This window comes from Mobula hypostoma, chromosome 18, assembly GCF_963921235.1.
Source record: "Mobula hypostoma chromosome 18, sMobHyp1.1, whole genome shotgun sequence".
Lineage (NCBI taxonomy): Eukaryota > Metazoa > Chordata > Chondrichthyes > Myliobatiformes > Myliobatidae > Mobula > Mobula hypostoma.
Window position 1 is genome coordinate 56409597 of NC_086114.1, and position 16959 is coordinate 56426555.

At 39.5% G+C, this 16959-nt stretch overlaps 1 protein-coding gene across 3 annotated transcripts in view; it reads right to left on the reverse strand.

Moving 5' to 3' along the window:
* The window catches only part of LOC134358560 (fibrillin-1-like), a 462213-nt gene that overhangs the window by 136902 nt on the left and 308352 nt on the right, over positions 1-16959 (reverse strand). The window lies entirely within an intron of this gene.

Genomic DNA, 16959 nt, shown 5'->3' on the forward strand with positions numbered 1-16959 from the left:
CGGGCAAGGCAGGGAGAGTTTTCTTCCTTCTCCCGTCTGCGTGAGATGTGGGACTTCCGAGAGACTTTGAACTTTTTTACTGTGCCATGGCCTGTTCTTCATCAAGTTATGGTACTGTTGCACTGTTGTAACTATATGTTATAATTATGTGTTTTTTGTTAGTTTTTCAGTCTTGGTCTGGTCCTGTTTCTGTGATATCACACCGGAGGAATATCGTATCATTTCCTAATGCATGCATTACTAAACGACAATAAAAGAGGACTGCGTGTCCTCATAATCTAAATACTTGCTTGTCAACTTTTGTGGCACAGACCTGCAACCCGTTCTAAACACCAGCACCTTTCAATCCCTCGCCATTTAAAAATATTGCATGTTTCTATTTTTTCCACCACAGTGAATGACCTCACATCCTTCACATTTATTTAATCTGTCATGTAATTTATTATAGATTAAGTCATTTAATCTATCTACATCCCCCTGCATTCTCCTCATACCCCATACTGCCACCAACTTTCCATCAACAAACCTGGGCATATCACACTTGGACTCCCCATCCAAAATCATGGATTTGGATTGCAGTTAGGCTCTGGCACTGACCATATGGAAGCGCACTGGAGGCCTTTTGAATGGCCAGATACACAAAGAATTGTTTCCCTTTAACTATTCTGCTTGTTGAACCCTTAAATAACTGACAAATTTACCAAACATGATTGTCTTTTCATAAATTCATGCTGACTTTGCTCGGTCTTTTACTACTTTTCTAAATGCTTTGCTACCTCTGCTTTAATTATCCAGCATTTTCTCTATCACCACTATAAGATTAAATGGTCTAATTTCCTTTTAAGAAACGTCGTTATATTTGCCACCTTCCAATCTTTGGGAATCATACTAGAATTCTTGGAAAATCACTGGAAAATGACAGCCAGCTTATCCACATCTCTATCACCAGCTCTTTCAAAATATTTGAACTTAATACCTTGCAGTGTTATTAGCTTTTAATGCTAGTTTTTAATTTATTTGAACTCTAATCACTTGAGTTATGCAGTTCCCCACTATTCCAAGATTTCCAGCTCTGGCTTCACAACATACTTAGCTTTGGCCACATTTCTACCAGCTCTATTACACGGATGCTGGCAGCCAGCCCTAGTTCCCATACTGCTTCTATTCACAGACCTTGGCAGAGCAAGATCATATAAAGAAAGCATGGTGGGGATGACATCAAAACATGGAAAATAAACTAAGGAAACAATAACAGAGGGAGAAATTTTCAGTATGTTGGAAGTTAAAGGGGGAATCAGTATATAGAAGGAAAGTAATAAAGAGAATAGCTCTGGAAAGTTAAGTTAAGTACTTGATAGTGAATGATGAGGATATAATAATTTATGAGTGGAAGAGTGGAATAGTAGTAATGTTGAATCAACAGAGCAAGAAATACAAAGAAGTAAAGGTACAAGTGAAGGAAATGACTGCACAATAAGACCACAATAGGGAACAATGAGAGCCAGCAGTAAACATAAGGAAATGTTGTCAAAGAGGATAATCTTTAGAGGTAATAGAAGGTTATGGGAAGAATAGAATAGCTATAAAGGGTTGTTTTAAAACTAAGCAATGAAAAATAGTGGTGCTTCCCTGGAATCAGTACTGGACCACTACATTTTTAAAACATATATTAAAGGCTTAGACATTAGTGTAGAGTAAAATTTCTAAATTTGTAAATGACACAAAACTTGGATTCCTGGTATACAGTAAGGAGAACTGTAGTAGACTGCAATAAGAGATAACCTGGCAGAATGAATAAATATGATAAAATTTGATACAGTGAATTGTGAAGTGATCCACTTAGGCAGAAAGAATATAGAAGGACAATATCAAGTACATGGCACAATCGGATGTCCAAAACAGAGAAGTCTTCATTATATGTACATCAATATTTGAAACTTCTGCAGGATGTTGAGGTGGCTAACAAAGTATGTGGGATTCTGGAAGTCACTAATAGATACAAGCAGGGAAGTTACACTAAATGAGTATAAAATGCAGGTTAAACCACAAATGAAGTATAGCATCCAATTATATCTTTTATGCATGCCTTGAAAGGAAGAAAGAACTACACCAATGCAAATCCCCATAGCATTCTATGATCCTGTGACCTCTGTCTCGGAGGTTATTGTCAGAACATCCTTTAAGGCGTCAGGCCTTAAACCATTTAACTGGCTGGAACGTTTAAGGTCACCTTCAACCCCTCACTGCTGCAGTTTGAGGTTCCCACATGCTTCAAAAGGGCAGTAATCATATCATTGCCCAAGAAAACCCGGCTGAGTTGCCTAAATGACTATTGATCAGTAGTACTCATGTTTACTACAGTTAAATACTTTGAGAGGTTGGGCATGGCTAGAATTAACTCTGGCCTGAGCAAGGTCCTGGACCTTCTACAATTTACCTAATGCAGCAACAAGTCTACAGCAGACACAATCTCACAGGCCCTCCACTCTGCTTGAAGCACTTAGACAACAGCAAAACATTCATTCAGTGAGTGAGTGGGCCAGTGAAGGAGTGGAGCATTGAGGCTTTGACTCGAGAGGCTTCGACGAGAAGAGGCGGAGGACAAGCTAGCTCGCAGTTAGTTTTTACAATGTCTCCTGAGACGGTGATGTGCCTCTCATGTGAGATGTGGCAGTCTTGGGGGAACTCCCCTCTCCCGCAGAGTCACATCTGCAAGAAGTGCATATGGCCAGGCGATCTGGAAGACCATGTAAGGAATCTGGAGCAGCAGCTGGATGACCTTCGACTCGTAAGGGAGAATGAGGCAGTCATAGATGAGAGCTACAGGGAGGTAGTCACACCTAGGCTGTCGGAAGCAGGTTGTTGGATGACAGTCAGAGGGGGGAAAGCGAAGGTGAGCAGACAGGTAGTGCAGAGTACCCCTGTAGCCATTCCCCTGAATAATAAGTTTACCGTCCTGGATACTGTTGGCGGGGACGACCAATCAGGTGTGAGCCACGGTGCAGGGCCTCCGGCACTGAGTCTGACCCTGTGGTGCAGAAGGGTGGGATGGAGAAGAGGAGAGCTGTCGTCATTGGAGACTCCATAGTCAAGGGAGCAAACAGGAGATTTTGTGGACGTGAGGACACCCGCATGGTTTGTTGCCTCCCGGGTGCCAGGGTCCGGGATGTCTCTAACCGGGTGCATGACATCCTGGCACAAGAGGGAAAGCAACCAGAAGTCGTGATACATGTTGGGACCAACGACATAGGCAGGAAGAGGGATGAGGTCCTGAAGTGTGAGTTTCGGGAACAAGGCAGAAGGCTGAAGAACAGGACCTCAAGGGTGGCGTTCTCAGGATTGCTGCCAGAGCTACGTGACAGTGATGGTAAGAATTGGAGGAAATGGCAATTGAATGCGTGGCTGAGGAGTTGGTGCAGGGAGCAGGGTTTTAGATTTTTAGATCATTGGGATCTCTTCTGGGGAAGGTGGGAAATGTATAGACTGGATGAGTTGCACCTGAACTCAAGGAGGAGCAATATCCTTGCAGGTAGGTTTGCTAGCATGGTTTGGGAGGGTTTAAACTAATTTGCGAGGGGGATGGGACCTAGAGCAATAGAGCAGTGAAAGAAGTGCATGGAGTAAAGCCAGATCTAACATACAGAGAGGCTTTGAGGAAAGAGAGGCAGAATAAACGGTGTAAAGGCAGTAAGGTAGAAGGGCTGAACTGTGTGTACCTCAATGCAAGAAGCATCAGGAACAAAGGTGACGAACTGAGAGCTTGGATACATACATGGAATTATGATGTAGTGGCCATTACAGAGACTTGGCTGGCATCAGGGCAGGAATGGATTCTCAATATTCCTGGATTTCAGTGCTTTAAAAGGGATAGGGAGGGTGGAAAAAGGGGAGGAGTGGTGGCATTACTGGTCAAGGATACTATTACAGCTACAGAAAGGGTGGGTAATGCAGCAGGATCCTCTTTTGAGTCAATATGGGTGGAAGTCAGGAACAGGAAAGGAGCAATTACTCTATTGGGGGTATTCTATAGGCCCCCTGGTAGCAGCAGAGATACAGAGGAGCAGATTGGGAGGCAGATTTTGGAAAGGCGCAAAAATAACAGGGTTGTTATCATGGGTGACTTTAACTTCCCTAATATTGATTGGCACCTGATTAATTCCAAGGGTTTAGATGGGGCAGAGTTTGTTAAGTGTGTCCAGGACGGATTCCTGTCACAGTATGTGGACAGGCCGACCAGGGGGAATGCCATACTAGATCTAGTACTAGGTAATGAACCGGGTCAGGTCACAAGTCTCTCAGTGGGTGAGCATCTGGGGGACGGTGACCACCGCTCCCTGGCCTTTAGCATTATCATGGAAAAAGATAGAATCAGAGAGGACAGGAAAATTTTTAATTGGGGAAAGGCAAATTATGAGGCTATAAGGCTACAACTTACGGGTGTGAATTGAGATGATGTTTTTGCAGGGAAATGTACTATGGACATGTGGTCAATGTTTAGAGATCTCTTGCGGGATGTTAGGGATAAATTTGTCCCGGTGAGGAAGATAAAGAATGGTAGGGTGAAGGAACCATGGGTGACAAGTGAGGTGGAAAATCTAGTTAGGTGGAAGAAGGCAGCATACATGAGGTTTAGGAAGCAAGGATCAGATGGATCTATTGAGGAATATAGGGAAGCAAGAAAGGAGCTGAGAAGAGCAAGAAAGGAAAACCCCAAGGCATTCTTCAATTATGTGAAGAAAAAAAGGATGACAGGAGTGAAGGTAGGACCGATTAGAGATAAAGGTGGGAAGATGTGCCTGGAGGCTGTGGAAGTGAGCGAGGTCCTCAATGAATACTTCTCTTCGGTATTCACCAATGAGAGGGAACTTGATGATGGTGAGGACAATATGAGTAAGCTTGATGTTTTGGAGCATGTTGATATTAAGGGAGAAGAGGTGTTGGAGTTGTTAAAATACATTGGGACAGATAAGTCCCCGAGGCCTGACGGAATATTTCCCAGGCTGCTCCACGAGGCGAGAGAAGAGATTGCTGAGCCTCTGGCTAGGATCTTTGTCCTCGTTGTCCATGGGAATGGTACCGGAGGATTGGAGGGAGGCGAATGTTGTCCCCTTGTTCAAAAAATGTAGTAGGGATAGTCCGGGTAACTATAGACCAGTGAGCCTTACATCTGTGGTGGGAAAGCTGTTGGAAAAGATTCTTAGAGATAGGATCTATAGGCATTTAGAGAATCATGGTCTGATCAGGGACAGTCAGCATGGCTTTGTGAAGGGCAGATCGTGTCTAACAAGCCTGATAGAGTTCTTTGAGGAGGTGACCAGGCATATAGATGAGGGTAGTGCAGTGGATGTGATCTATATGGATTTTAGTAAGGCATTCGACAAGGTTCCACATGGTAGGCTTATTCAGAAAGTTTAAGGCATGTGATCCAGGGAAGTTTGGCCAGGTGGATTCATAATTGGCTTGCCTGCAGAAGGCAGAGGGTGGTGGTGGAGGGAGTACATTCAGATTGGAGGATTGTGACTAGTGGTGTCCCACAAGGATCTGTTCTGGGACCTCTACTTTTCCTGATTTTTATTAATGACCTGGATGTGGGGGTAGAAGGGTGGGTTGGCAAGTTTGCAGACAACACAAAGGTTGGTAGTGTTGTAGATAGAGTTGAGAATTGTCAAAGATTGCAGAGAGACATTGATAGGATGCAGAGGTGGGCTGAGAAGTGGCAGATGGAGTTCAACCCGGAGAAGTGTGAGGTGGTACACCTTGGAAGGATAAACTCCAAGGCAGAGTACAAAGTAAATGGCAGGATACTTGGTAGTGTGGAGGAGCAGAGGGATCTCGGGGTACATGTCCACAGATCTCTAAAAGTTGCCTCATAGGTGGATAGGGTAGTTAAGAAAGCTTATGGGGTGTTAACTTTCATAAGTCAAGGGATATATTTTAAGAGTCGCGATGTAATGATGCAGCTCTATTAAACTCTGGTTAGGCCACACTTGGAGTACTGTGTCTGTTGCAGTTGCAGTTCTGGTCACCTCACTATAGGAAGGATGTGGAAACATTGGAAAGGGTACAGAGGAGATTTACCAGGATGCTGCCTGGTTTAGAGAGTATGCATTATGATCAGAGATTAAGGGAGTTACGGCTTTACTCTTTAGAGAGAAGGAGGATAAGAGGAGACACGATAGAGGTGTACAAGATAATAAGAGGAATAGATAGAGTGGATAGCCAGCACCTCTTCCCCAGGGCACCACTGCTCAATACAAGAGGACATGGCTTTAAGGTAAGGGGTGGGAAGTTCAAGGGGGATATTAGAGGAAGGTTTTTTACTCAGAGAATGGTTGGTGCATGGAATGCACTGCCTGAGTCAGTGGTGGAGGCAGATACACTAGTGAAGTTTAAGAGACTACTAGACAGGTATATGGAGGAATTTAAGGTGGGGGCTTATATGGAAGGCAGGGTTTGAGGGTCGGCACAACATTGTGGGCCGAAGGGCCTGTACTGTGCTGTACTATTATATGTTCTATGTTCTATTCATCAAATTGCTCTTTATTGATTATTGTTTGGTTTTCAATACCATCACACCCTTAGTATTAATGACCAGGCTTCTAAACTTTGGCCTTTGTACCTCCCTCTGTAATTGGATCCTCAACTAGTCAGTACAGATCGGTGATAACATCTCCTGCTTGTTGACAATCCATACTGGCATAGACGCATCTCATAGCTGTGTGCTTAGCATACTGCTCTACTCTCTATATTCATATCTGTGTGGCTAAGCACAGCTCAAATGCCATTTATAAATTTGCAGATGACACCACTGTTATTGGTAAAATCTCAGATGGCATCAAGGAGGTGTACAGGAGTGAGATGGTTTAGCTGGATTAATGGTGTTGCAACAATAACTTTGCAATCAACCTCAGCAAGATTAAGAAATTGCTCGTGGACTTCAGGGAGGGCAAGTTGGGAGATCTTGCCCCAATCCACATTGAGGAATCAGCATTGGAAAGGGGGACCAGCTTTCCGTTCCTAGGGGTCAACATCTCTGAGAATCTGTCCTGCAATTACAAAGAAGGCCCACCAGCGGCTCTACTTCATTAGAAGTCCGAGAATTGATATGTTACCAAAGACTCTTGCAAATTTCTATATGGTGGAGAGCATTCTAACTGATTGCACGACAGCCTGGTATGGGGGCTGCAATGCACATGATTGCAAAAGCCTGCAGACAGCTGTACTCAGTCACAGGCATACCCTCTTTTCCATTGAGGACATCTTTAAGAAGTGGTGCCCCAAGAAGGGCACTCATTAAGAACCCTCACCATCACTTCAGAGGAGATACAAAAGCATGAAGACCCACACTCAATAGCTTCTTCCACTCCGTCACTAGATTTCTGAATGATCCACAAACTAATTTGTTATTTCTTTTTTGCACTGTTTTATTTTGTAATTTACAGCAATTTAATGTCTTTGCATTGTACTGCTGCTGCAAAACAGTAAATTTCACATTATCTAAAACAGTGATAATAAACCTGATTCAGTTTAAAAAAAATACCGGTTCAAGGATGAAGGACGGCAGCTACAAAATTAAACTGATAAGTTGGGGTTATTTCCTTGGAGCAAAGGAAGTTGAGAGGCAATTTGATAAAACTGTACAAAATAATGAATAAATGTAAATACTATAAATAGAGACAAGCTTTTCCGATTAGTAGATTCAAGAATCAAGGAGCACAGATTTAATGTTTTGGGCAAAATGTACAAGGAGGTGTGAGGACTTTTTGTATATGAACAATTATGATCAGGCATCCACTGCCACAAAGTTGGGGAGCGGGGTAGAAACAGGAATTCGAAAGGCTCTTGAAAGAGAATAATTTGCAGGACAATGGAAAAACAGTGAGTGAATGGACTAATGGCATTGGAGCTAACATAGGCTTGGTGGGCCAGATCTCTCTTTCTATGCTGAGCAATTCTATGATAATATTCTGGTTACAGTAACTGAAACACTAAGGTATTATTTATGTCATATCGATAAGGAATATAAATACAGCATTGTTATATGTTCCTAGGTTAGTAACCAGACTTCTGAATTACACTTCTGGAGATACATGTTTGAATCACACTATGACAACTGGTGAAGTTAATTCAAATATACAAACAAATCTTGAATTTAAAAAAAAAAGCTGCTACTGCAATACATAAAATCTCACTTGGTTTATTAGACTGAAATCACCTGCTTCTTAAGTCACTCCATATTTCAGAGGCAATTATGGATAGGCAATCGATGTCAGTATTGTCAAATATGTTCACATCCCATGAATGGTTAAAAAAAAACTACAATCTACTGTCTTTAATAAAACAAAAGCCAAGGCTCTCAAAAAAGTGATTTGGAATTGGAAATAGAATTGGTTTATTAATGTTACATGTACAGTACCAAGATAGCGAAAAGCTTGACTTGCATATTATTCATACAGATCAAATCTTTACACAGTTCATTAAGGTAGAATAAGGTAAAACAATAACAGAATGCAGAATAACTAATAACAGTTACAGAGAAAATATGGCGTAGATAGACAATAAGGTGAAAGATCATAATGAGGTAGATTGTGTGGTCAAGAATCCATTTTATCATACCAAAACATTTAATAATTTTATAACAGTGAAATAAAAGCTGTCTTTCAGCCTGGTAGTACATGCTTTCAGGGTTTTGTATCTTTTGCCTGATGAAAGAGGGGAGAAGTGAGAATGACTGGGTTGGTTCCTATGTTTGATTATGCTGGCTGCTGTACTAAGGCAACGAGAGGCATAGACCATGGAGGGGAGACTGGTTTCTATGATGTGTAGAGCCATGTGAAAAGCAGTCGCTTAACCAAGCCAGAAAGGATGCAACAATAAAAATTGGTAAGGATTGACAGGGATATGCCAAATTTCTTTAGCCTCCTGTGGAAGCAGATCAATTAAAGAGTTTTCCTGACCATGGCATCTACAGGCTATTGGTGGTGTTCACTCCTAGAAACTTGAAGCTTTCAACTCTCTCAACCTCAGCACTGCAGAAGAGTACGCTTCCTCTATTTCTCATCCATAATCTGTCTCTTAAGCAGTTAAAACAGCCTAGATAGTAATATACTTAATTTTTGGCTGTGGAATTGGACTTTCATGTTTGACTGCACATTAGTTGCATTAGTTGAGCAAGGCCTGTTGGGACTTGTTTGTGAAGTGGAGTGCAGTGGAGACAGTTCCTTATGGACTTTATGCGCCAGCTTAAAAAGTGAATGGAGTCTGTCAGGAGTTGTCTGCAGAGCGGGAGATTGTTTGGGTCAATAGTAACTTAGCAAGGGCCAATAAAATGAAGTGAGGTTTAAATGTAGCAGCCATTGTATGAGTGGACTGAGTTAAGAGTGGTCAGGCTTTGGTCCAACAGGCTTGGGTGAGAATAGGCACAGACTAGAACTTAAGTTTGAGAAGTTAAGAGATATAACAAGTGAAGGCATGATGGTAGTTCAGGAAGTAGTATACTCCTCCAGTGAGATGTGGGATTTCTTAATTCACATCTGCAGGAAGTGTATCCAAATTCAGCTGCTGAATGACAAGTTCAAGGGCTGGATGCACTCGGAACCATCCTGGAGGCTGAAAACTTTTTGAACTTTTACTGACATGGTCACACTGAGAATACAGGCTTCAGACAGTAGATGGGTGATCACCAGGAGAAATAAGGGGGTAAGCAGTCAGTACAGGCCAAGTTATTGAGTATGGTTACAGTGGAGGTTGATAGGTTCTTGGGTAGTCAGGGCATCAAAGGTTACAGGGAAATGGATTTGAGAAGGATAATAAATCAGCCATGATGGAATGGCAAAGAAGACTGGATGGGCCCAGTGGCCTAATTCTGCTTCTATGTCTTATGGTCTTAAGACAGATAGTGGGTATCTGACAGCTGTTAAACAGTCTTATTAATCAATAAATATTTCATACTGAGCGTGGAGAAGTACACAATTCATCTGGTAAAGGGACAGTGAATGTCAAAGTTAGTCAAGTTACTAAAGTTCAGAAGTACTTTGGCAGTTCTGGTCATAACCCAGTAAGTGGGATATGATTAGTTTGGAGAAGGTGCTGAAGAGTTTCACTAGGATACTGTCTGGGATGCAATGATTTACTTGACGACAGATTGAATAGCCTGGAGTCATTGATTTCTTTGCAGCAGAGGAGGCTGAGGGGTATCTGATGAAAACACACAAAATTATAAGATGCATAGACAGAGGAGGTCATAAGAAATATTCTCCTATAAAAGTGCCAAAACTAGAGGATATAGGTTTAGCGTATAGGGGAAGAGGCCAAAAAAGGAGAACATTTTTACACAGACAGTGATTGGAATTAAGAAAATACTGCTTGAGTGAGTGGTGGAAGTGGATACTCACATAATTTAAGAAATATCTAAATATTTCTCAATTAGGATTTCTAAGGCCTAGAAGTCTACGAATCAAACACCGGTAATTGAGATTAAAGTCTATGGGTCGGCATGGAGATGATGGCTGAAAGACTATATAACTGTAGGACTGTCAGGCCCAAGAAATGATTTGGGATGGTTAGAATACTGATGTAAAAAATTACAAATGCTGGCAATCTGAAAGAAAAACTAAAAGTCTTAGAAGTAGCAAGTCATGAAGCATGTAAGGGAAAAGAACAAGAGAGAAATGAAAAGTATTTCTATCTCCACCAAATGCTATTAACCTTGGTTCAGTTATAAGAGAGTCCACTAACTTGGGCAACATAATATATTTTATGTTATTATGTGAATATCCCAAGCTATATTGATTGAACTGAGAAACTAAGTCAGTCTGTGTATTCACTCATACAGAAATTTCTCATTATGATCCACAATGTATTATTTCAACTCGATTTCATATCTAATTTAGATTTCCTTGGTAACAGAACTATGGATTAGCTGCAACTCCTAATTAAAAAAGTTTTTTCAACTACTCTTCATCTATTTGTATACGAAACTTATGTCAATTTGTTAAACTCCAAGCTTTCTAACACTGACATATAACTAAATGGCTACTTCATGAACAACTAAATAGTATCCGAGACAGGGCCAATAAGCCAGATTTTAAGGCAGCAATGTACTAAATTTGTTTGCATTTGTTGCCATTATACCAAGAAATTGATAACAGATTCTGAAATACAGAGATGTGCTATTAAAAATAGAAACCCATAAATTGTTATCAGTGTTTTCCTGCTCTACCACAGGGTAGATTATTCTATAACTTTCACCAGCACGATCTTCAGAAATTGGGAAATAGGCCAAAAAAGGCTACGGGAACCATTTACTTGGTAAAGTGCCCTAAAGTGTTATCTACTGTTGCAAAAGTGTGTTTTCAGTAGCATATTAAGTGATTATTTTTGCTTAGAAAGCCTTCTTGTCCTAAATAAAAATTATTTTAAAGTAAATTCTATTAGATATTCCAAATTATAGGGATTGATCATTTATTGTTTTTAAAATTTATTACATTTTAGCTTAAATTATAATTAAATATGTATCAATATTGTTATACTCCAAAACTTTAGTTAAAGATCCTGCTTCAGTTTTTTATCTGTGAGAATTTTTTCATGTGATTGGCTGTTCACCCAGCATTAAAATTGGATGTGAGTGGTTCTATAGAATAACTGAGGTTAGAAATGGGAAGCCCATTCCACAGAAATCATTATATTTTTCTGGGCAGACATCTTCAAGGCCAGCTGTTACTGTTATTGCTTCACTGTTAACTGGAAAATTGTTATTTTTCAGTTTATCTAATTGAGAACCAATCATTCCCTTCTTATTGGAGATGTAGTTGAAATAGAGTGCTCTCTTAAGACTCTTATGGCTAGTCCTTTTAAAATAAACACAGTTCAGTCTCTGGCTCCATGCTCTGTGTTTCTACCATATGAAAGAACCATTGTTTCAGATTCTAAGGCACACCATGCATAATACAATGACTCTTTTCTTCAGTCTCGGGATCATGACTTCATTTGCTAATGTTTCTTCGCTTGTTTGATAATGTTTTCAACGTGAAACTGAAATTGATCCGTATTATAAGTAACTGCTACAACTTCAACAATACATAAAGGTGGCATTATGTCCTAGCCAGAGTAATTTTTGGTGCATAATTATATTAATAAGGATTATATTAATATAAGGATGTGGAAGCATTGGAAAGGGTACAGAGGAGATTTACCAGGATGCTGCCTGGTTTAGAGAGTATGCATTATGATCAGAGATTAAGGGAGCTAGGGCGTTACTCTTTGGAGAGAAGGAGGATGAGAGGAGACATGATAGAGGTGTACAAGATAATAAGAGGAATAGATAGAGTGGATAGCCAGCGCCTCTTCCCCAGGGCACCACTGCTCAATACAAGAGGACATGGCTTTAAGGTAAGGGTGGGAAGTTCAAGGGGGATATTAGAGGAAGGTTTTTTACTCAGAGAGTGGTTGGTGCGTGGAATGCACTGCCTGAGTCAGTGGCGGGGGCAGATACACTAGTGAAGCTTAAGAGACTACTAGACAGGTATATGGGGGAATTTAAGGTGGGGGCTTATATGGGAGGCAGGGTTTGAGGGTCGGCACAACATTGTGGGCCGAAGGGCCTGTACTGCGCTGTACTATTCTATGTTCTATTATACATTATAAATGTCTGTTTGAACACTCAAAGTATTGATCATCCCACTGATAATAGGTGTCAGAATATAGAGATCTCCTTCACAACCCTGATTTTGAAAATGAGAAAAAAAATGCTGATTTGAGGGTTCCACATCTATGTTGCTAATTCACATTGTTTTACAAATGTAAATCTTAATGTAAACAAAAGAAATCCTTATTATAGTTTGGGCCAGTAGTTATTGGAACTCTCAAATACTTCAGTTTAACTTCAATTTAAACAACAGAAATATCCTTCCTCAAGATATGCTCACCTATTCATCATAGCTTTCGGCAATACAAAAATTATCAACAATACAAGAGGGTTTGTTGATGCCAGTTACTTTTTATTCACTTTGTTCTTTAGTCTATTTCTGTTTCTTCATTAGTTTGGAAGTGGGCAGAGCAATTGCCCATTCTAATCCTCCTTCCCTTCCCCCTTCATTTTTATTCTGGTGTCTTCCCCTTTCCTTTCTGGCCCAAAATGTTGACTGTTTATTCATTTCCATTGATGCTGCCTAATCTTCCAAGTTCCTCCAGCACTTTGTGCGTGTGTGTTGTCCATTCTAATTGCCCTAAAGCAGGATTCATGGAAAATCCAGAAGTTTCAGGGTCATAATTATGATCAGAAGTTATTTTTTAAAAATTCCAAATGACTCATTGAGACTTGAAGTAAAGATGTTGGATTGTAAATTCAGACCTATAGATTACTCATTCAGCCATTGCCATTCCGTTATAATTGATACTATGTGAGAAACCTACCACTGAACCTTTTGATTGCTGTTGTAAACCAGTTAACGAAAGACATTTTATTCTTCTGGGATTATCTCATTTTAGGTTATGAAACAAGTTTGCCTGTGTTGTCTGAACATGATACCAGTAGTAATCCATGTTGTTCAATTGAAGTGGAAGTACATGGTTATTGCCTGAAAGTGTTGCACTGAAGCTTGTTAGCCCTGTTTCCAATTAACATGGAAAACCTAGGAGGAAAACTTTCAGTGCAACACTTTCAGGCAACAACTATGTACTTCCACTTTTGTGCCCTCTGTACTATAACCCACTGGGCTCCACATTCTCTATGGAAGTTCTCTGGTTTGACTTTCCAAAAATTAACATCTCTGAATTGAACACCATCTGTCATTTCTTGGCTCACTTATCTAGCTGATCAAGATCTTCAAGTAGTTTTTGATAGTCTTCTTCACTTTACTCAATATCACTTACTTTAATGTCATCAGCAAACTTACTGAATAGGCCTTGTACTCATCATTACTGTTCAGCGATCCCATAGGAAGGCATTTACACTTATAACATGGGATTCAATTGGAAACATGAGTTTTGAATCAAGGTAAATTATGATATAGATTTTTTAAATTTAGAGATACAGCGCAGAACAGGCCCTTCTGGTCTGATTGTCAACCAATTTAACCCTAGACTAATTACAAGTCAATTTACAATGACCAATTAACTGGTTCATCTTTGGACTGTTAGAAGAAACTGGAACATCTGTGGGAAACCCATGTGGTCACAGGAAGGACTTATAAACCTCTTACAGAGAGTGCTGGAAATGAACTCTAAACTCCCGAGTTGTAATAGCTATGCTAACTGTTATGCTACTGTGGCAAAAATTCTTTTCAGAGAATGAAAACCCTCCAAAACACAGTGGTCACTATATGTGCTGAATTACTAAATGTTTGTATTTATATGGTTAAATTTTTAACAGCATTTAATAGCAGATACCATTTACATGTTCTGTTGCTGCTTCTTGGTTATGTATCAGAAATGTCTGTTGTTTAGAATGCATAGTTGCATAATTTAGAGGGTGTTAACCCAATTTATTTATATTTTATGCAAAGAATTAGAAATAATGCACATTAAAGAGAAACTTGCCTTCATGATACTATCATTCACAGGAAACCAATGTCTGGCTTAGATATGCTGCAAGTTCAAGAAAGCCAACTTTTGATTAAAGCGCAGACAGAGGTTAAAAAAATCAAATTAAGTCATTTCAACTTAATTTAAAATTAAAAAATAAGTAAACACACATGGAAATTTTTTACATTATATGAAGTTTTAATCTTTTCCTTAGAATATTAGGAACCTGATTTTTGTTTAAACAAGTAATATACAGAAAATACATTTATTCATATTTTTCTTTGATTTTTTTTATAAAAATAAAATAATGGAAGTAATCGAATGCCAAAAGCATCCTTCACCAAAAATGATGTGAAGCATGAAATCTTGATGCAATGCTTTATTTAGAATTCATCAAGTTACCTACTGTGGCATGCATACAGCTAAATAAACACAACATTCATCTAAAATGTAGTGCAAATAAGACTATTTGAAAGAGAGAAACTTAGAAATTTATTGGTGTCAGCATAGGCACGTCAGATCTCAGCTCTGTGGCCTGCCCATGATAATTTGGTCTTGGTGCTGCTGCTTAACAATGTAGTAGTGCCCAAGGCATTAAATGCTAGCGAATCAGCCACATATTAGGGTAAGGCTTTACATTTATGTAGTGTGCATGATGAAAAATATTTGGGGCTGGGTTGGAAAATTTAATTTTAGATGACAGTCAGCAAGTTAGGCAATTGCAATTTAGGGGTACTTGGTTTATTATGATTTGGGAGCAACCACTATTAAATAGCATTAAGCACATTACACCAGATGAAGCCAGACCACTCTTTTATAAAATGGTTGGTAGTCACCCGATTGTGTAATGATTTGAAATGTGAACTATCTGCATTACATTTCCTTCCAACATGGGTGATGTCTGCCATTATATCATCTATATTACATTCAACAGATACAAAACTTGATCTTGTGAAACAAAGGGTCCTGCCTGAGCAGACCCCAGCCCGCAGATTTTGGGCTAAAACTGTTTACAATTGGGTACCCTTAAAGTTTAAGGTACTTTTTGAGTTTCAAGCAAGTGAAACTCTCAACTGGCTCAAACAAAATTCAGTTATACATTCAGATTGTAGGTGAATAAACAAAAGCAATTTGATGGTTTCTGAAAACAGTGAAAATTAACACATGTCCAAGTTGTATCACAAATGTACACATCTGAAATCATTTATTTTTAAAAAACCTACTATGCAAAAATCAATAGCAATTTTATGTACACTGATTTACCTTAACAACCAATATCAAATATTATTTGCTTGTGAATTATTATCTAATTCACCAGGAAAAAAATTGTAGACAGAGGGCAGGTATAAAGTGCACAGGATTTTGATGTTCTCATATTTATTAAATTAAAAGGAGTCTCTGATGGATTTTAAAGAACAATAGACAGTAATATAACCTGAAAGGTTCTGAATATTTTTGTTGTATCATAAAATACATGACAAAGCCCAGATTTAATTTTATAATACGTAGCAAACAGCAATCTTAATACTACATTGACATATATTTGTTTTACTAAAACCTTTCTTTGACTAGAGAACACAATATACGAGGGGTGATTGATAAGTTTGTGGCCCAAGGTATAAGGAGTCAATTTTAGAAAACCTAACACACTTGTTTTTCCTACATTTACACACTTAGTCCAGCAGTCGTGGAGCATACGGATCCCTTCTTTGTAGAAGTCAGCGTCTTGGACCTCCAGAAAGTGGTCCATAGCATGGGTGATTGATAAGTTCGTGGCCTAAGGTAGAAGGAGATGAGTTATTAACTTCAAACTTTCCGCATTTTCACACAAAGAGTTGAACTGCATGTGCACGTAACAAGAGCTGTATAACTCATCTCCTTCTACCTAGGCCACAAACTTATCAATCACCTGTGCTGTGGACCCCTTGGAGGTCCAAGATGCTCTTGTTACATGCACGTGCAGTTCAACTCTTTGAGTGATAATGCAGAAAGTTTGAAGTTAGTAACTCATCTCCTTCCACCTTAAGCCACAAACATATCAATCATCCCTGCTGTGGACCACTTCTACAAAGAAGGGATCCGTATGCTCCACGACTGCTGGACTAAGTGTGTACATGTAGGAGGGGACTATGTTGAAAAATAAATGTGCTACGTTTTCTAAAATTGACTCCTTCTATTTTAGCCCATGAACTCATCAATCACCCCTCATACATGAAAAAAATCGTGGAAGTATGTAAATTTTGTTAAAATAGGTTGCAGATGATTTCTGACATACCAGGAAATGGAGAATTTTAGATATTTAAGATATACTATTCTTGGACTTGTTAGAATCTTAATGGACTATGTACTAATAGACTAAAAGATCTGGCACTTTTGGGACCTCCTGAGGGATTCAGAGAACTAGACTCTTGTGAATGCATAAACTGTTGGGACAGC